This window comes from Chelonoidis abingdonii, chromosome 19 (assembly GCF_003597395.2).
Source record: "Chelonoidis abingdonii isolate Lonesome George chromosome 19, CheloAbing_2.0, whole genome shotgun sequence".
In the NCBI taxonomy this organism is placed as follows: Eukaryota; Metazoa; Chordata; order Testudines; family Testudinidae; genus Chelonoidis; species Chelonoidis abingdonii.
In genome coordinates, this window is record NC_133787.1 from 3,479,775 (window position 1) to 3,484,841 (window position 5,067).

General features: G+C 53.9%; 1 protein-coding gene across 2 annotated transcripts in view; it reads right to left on the reverse strand.

The window, feature by feature from the left end:
* ENKD1 (enkurin domain containing 1) overlaps positions 1-5,067 on the reverse strand; it is a 28,451-nt gene that overhangs the window by 13,029 nt on the left and 10,355 nt on the right. For both annotated transcript variants that reach the window (XM_075073899.1, XM_075073901.1), the window contains exon 2: positions 3,794-3,899. The gene's annotated coding sequence lies outside the window, so the exon portion shown is untranslated. The remainder of the gene's footprint in view (positions 1-3,793; positions 3,900-5,067) is intronic.

The following is a 5,067-nucleotide window of genomic DNA, read 5'->3' on the forward strand; positions in this document are numbered from 1 at the left end:
GGGATATAAGGTTCCATCTATGCGCCCACCACAGTTCGAAAACCAATTGCAGCAAAGCCATCACTATCACCTGCACGTTTCCCAGAGTCACCAACCTTTCGTAGCAGCACTTAACGATTGCTTTGGCTACTGCACACTGCAGCCCCACAGTTAGATTTGCCCACTCCAAATTTGATTTCCGACTGACCGGTAGCTCTCGTCTGGCGTGCAAGTTCCAGAGGGCTATTGCCACTCGCTTTACTCCACTAGTGAGGCTGCTTCATTGTTTTGTATATACGGCGTTTCAGGGCAGGGAAAGCATGTCACAAAGTTCTAAGAAGGTGCTCTTACGCCAGCGAAAGTTTCGCCAGCCACTGCGGAATCTCCCCACCGTCAAAACAAATGCTGGTCCCACCAGTCTGTGCTTGTTCCCGTGCCCAATTCGGCGTTCATATGGTAGTAGATGCCCGTAAAGCAAGTAGCCTCCAAACGCTGGGGCAGCGTTTTATGGCAGATATCTGCCTCCATCTCGTCATCGCTGTCCTGGCCGCTCAGCAATAGCTGCCTCCTCCTCTCCTCCTGCTTTGCAGTTACATGTTCAGTATAGTCCAGCACGAGAGACCGAGTGTTGACAACGGTCAGAATTACCGTTTGTGATCTCAGCGTCCATGATTGTGTGCTATGGCGTTTGCTCAATGCCACTCGCCGAAAAGGCGCAAAGGATGTGTCTGCTGCCTTCACAAATGGAGGGGAGCGGCGTACCAGCACCACCCGGGGCAATTTTTCTCCCCATCAGGACATGTGCCTCAACTACGGCAGTGGGGAACTTATGGGATAGCTGAGGAACAGCTACCCACAGTGCACCGCTCCTGAAATCGATGGTAGCCTTGGACCATGGACATAAGCAATCGATTTTTTGATCGCACTGTGGACGCGCAAAACCGATTTTATAACATCAGTTTTGTAACATCGGTTTAAACTACTTCGAAATAATCGTGCAGTGTAGACGTACCCTGAGACTTGCTCCTCACTCAGAAAATCATCATAAAACTGGGCCAGGCCCTGAGCCAAGCTGAGTGCATCAACTCCCTGGGATAGGATCAAACCCCATCCTGGGAGAGCGGCATTTAGCAGGCTCAACAATTGTCCCAGGCAGGCGAGCCCTCCAGAGGGAAGATTCCTTCCCGCCGACGCTGCGTTTCGGCACCACTGGGGTGTGATGTGCGGTAGCAGGGAGAGCATAGTGGCGCTACAGGGACAGACAGAGGCCTCAATTCCATTTACAAGCCAATGAATTATTGATACAGAGCAGGGATAAGGAAGCCTCTGACGCTAATGGCTAATCCGCCTAAGCCTGTCATCATGGAGGTACACCTCTTACTGGAATGAGAACCATTAGCAAAGAGCTAATTCTTCACCCCCAGGGGCTAATGCAGCAGGGACAAATGTGGCAACAGTTACATGTCAGTAAGAGAGCATAAGGGCTTGTCGACACATGGAGCTATTCCGGACCAGCTCCAGCTGTGGACACTCCTACTCTGCAATGAGTACGCCTTGTTCCGGTTTCGCTCGATCCACTTTCAAAACCTTGGCCCACGAGGTCCCACTGTCAGCCTTTCCCCTCCTGGCAAGGTCACTCCTTCGAGCTAGTCCCTGTCCCATAAGAGGGCCACCAGCAGCGCAACATGCACACAGGCAGCGGAAAGCAAAGCAAAGGCAGCTGTGCGCCGTTATCAGCTGAGCCCCGTGGAAAGCAGCGAGAGAGATCACGCAGCAGCAATAGAAAATTTGTCAGAGAGATTAACACAAAAGAACTGTGAGCAGAAGTACATTTATAGCCTATTATGAAAGACATAATGCGGTGGATTTGAGAGTCCACTGGCCCCGAAGCCAGGAGGGAGCCATGATTCAATTGAAGGGCTGGGATAGCAGCAGCAGGGCCTCCCAAGTGAATTCAAAGGACCATTTCAGACCTATCCCATTTTTCCCTTTCTACTCCGTCTCAACAGGATTAAAATAGATGGAGCATTCGCTGTGCCTGGCCTTGCTGCGCATATAGTCTTCCAAATGAGGCAGGGTGACTTCCACCACCTGGAATGCCACATGGGCTGGTGGCAGATCAGAGAGGGAAGGGGCAGCAGAGTGCCACTTGGAGCTGCTGGCATTACCCCTTCCCTTGGGGAGACACAGGGCAGATTCAGAGCCAGCAGGGAGGGTGCAGTACATCACAAGAACTTGCGCCTGCTCACATCAGTGGCTGAAATTTCCCCAACTTCAGCGACAGCAGGAGCAGGCCCGAGGCTGTCAGAAAGCAGTTCTGGGTGGGTTCAATGTGGGGGCAAGGGAGGTGATAGGAAAAGCTGTTCACAGGAGAGGTGGGATGGGAGTCCACCTTCCCCTGCCAACAGGGGCTTTCCTGACCCCTAAGTTATACCTTGTGGCAGGTTGGTTACCCGCTCCTGCCCTGAGGGGTTTAAAAAGCAGTCTGGCAGGGCTTGAAAGCTGCAGCTCTAAAAGCTGGTCTGATTGGGGAAGTGACCACAGCTGGCCCCTATAAAAGGCTGTGAGCCAGGAGCCCAGTGACTCTCCTTCTGCTTATAGAGGGAGAAGGGCCTGGCTGCAGGGAGCTAGACAAGCAGAGCAGAGCAGAGCAGAGCAAAGAAAAGGCAGAGGAACTGGGGAGCTCCTGCCTGGAAAGCCCCAGGCTGTGGCCTAGGGTAAGGCCAAGAGGTACTGAGGGTTGCAGGGGGCAGCAGGTCCAAACCCCTTTGCCTATGATGAGTGGCTGATACTGCAGTCTGCCCAAGTGAATGGGGGCTAGATAGAGACTGGGCAGTAGCCAATACTGAGGCATAGTGGGGTGGGGGTTCCCGTGGGAGGGGGAGACCAGTTAAAGGGGCACTGGGGTCCTGGGTGGGACACTGGGGCCAAAAGGACAGGCAGATCACTGGCCTACAGAGGGTGCTCCTGGCTGGGAATTGAGTTAATTCCTGGAAGTCACCAGCAGGAGGTGCCGCAGGGGTGATTCTGCTCATTTACATACCTGATGTGCAATTCGCTTCATGGCTCAGAGTCTCCATGACTCCAGCCTCGTGCACAGTTCCCCACTGGCCGCTCCATGCAGAGCAACTGGACAGATCAGGCCTCTGCCTTTAACCCCTTCCTGTTGGAAGTTGGTGCTGGTGCAAGCTGCCCACTGCAGCCATGGAGACTGTGGGCCTCACTGTAGCCTCTCCCCTGCCACTGGGCCTCCAAGGCCCGTTTGCAGAGAGGCTGAAGAGCAGCCAGTTGTGCTGGTGGCTTTTGCATGGGGACACCTGTTCCCTAGCAGCTGGGCAGGTCTCCACACACTGCCTGTAGGAACAAAGCTGGCTTAGCAGTTGTGTTCTTTCCAACGAGCAGAAATAACACCCTGCAGCACCAGCCTAGAACAGGAGGTAAACAGGGCTCTCTTCCAAAAGGAATGGTAGGAGGGTACTCGAATACCTCTCTGAGATGAGGCTGGGGCGGCAGCAGTGTCCTTCCAATGCTCCAAGGACAAGGGGATTTGCGTTCTGTGGCCAGAGCAGGTAGGATAATGTAGTGGGGCTACAACAAGGTCTGCAGCTCCCTCAGCCTTAACACAGGGTGCATGGACCATGCAGAGATTAAAGGACTCAGCATCCAATGTTCCAGCCACTTGGATGAAGATGGAGCATTGCATGCTCCGATCTGTAAGGCTACACTTCTCCTATAACAGACATGAGAAGGGGATGCAGCTTTCCACTGGGCAATGTCCGGGTGTCCCAGAGATCACATTTCTCGGGATCTTTACCTTGTACCTCACAGATGACACAAGGAGAGAGATGTCAGGGAGCAGCCAGAGGACTCGGCACCTCAGAGCTGTGTGTATCAGCCAGTGGTTCCCACAGACGGTCCACCTGGAAATGATGCAAGGAAACAAACTTGTACACAGCAGCTCAGATCAGCAAGAGATCACACAGCACTTTGCAAAGGTGGATGCAATTATCCTCGTTCCACTGATTCAGGGTGCGAGACACTGAAACCCTGAAAAGCCCATGATTCTGCTACTGGAGAGGTCAGCCAGCTGCCCTACATCTCACTGAACATCCAGCGTTGCCGGCTTTCAGCCATACAAAAAGATGACAGCTAGTTAAATATAGTTGGGTTGGAATCAGCTCTCATTTGTAGTCCCCACCTTGAGATGGTACTTAGGGTCATTTGCCCTTCCTGCCACTAGCACTGCTGTCGCTACACTGCTATTGCAGGTATGCCAGCTCAGTCATGACTGGCGCGGCCATCGCTCCCCAAGCTGGAATTTACAACTTCCAGCTCCAGGGCAGGCACAGCCTAAGCCAGTGGTCCCCAAACTGTGGGGTATACCCCGAACGGGGAGGTGGAAGAACATTGGGAGGGCACAGCAGGTCCGGGCCACCCCCCCAGGAAGAGAGGGTCGTTACCCAACCCTGCTTTACCTCCAGCTCCGCTCCCCAGCTATGGCCCTGGCCATGGCTCTGCTCCCAGTTGCCAGCCTCAGCTCCAGTCCCAGCCATGGCTCCAGCCTCGCCCCAGGGCCAAGACCCACCTCAGCCGTGGCCCTGGCCTCAGTCCCTGGCTCCCGGCCCAGCCATGGCTCCACTCCCGGGCACGGCCCTGGCCTCAGTCCCCGCTCAAGTAAGGGGAGTCCCTTTATCTGCCTCCTTTACTGCTAGTTCTGCAACCTCCTCCGGTATCTCCTCCAGGTGCTCCTAGCGCACACTAGAAATACCAACCAACCTGCATATCACCCTTGTGGGGCAATCATCAGCATGGCTCCTCCTTTCTACACAGAGCAACTGAAGCCTCAAGAAAAGAGATTTTGCTGCTGCCACTAGCCAAGCCAGAAACAGAACCCAGGAGTCCTGGAATTCCCAGTCTCCTGCTCCAACCATTAGACCCCACACCCTGTATCATAAGCCTTTCTCCCAAATCTGGACCTTAGCATCCAAAATCTGGGTGCTTAGCATGAACCTCCAAGCTTAATTACCAGCTTGGATCTTATCTCGCTGCCACCAATCAGGATTCTGAGTACCTGATAAACTCTCTGGT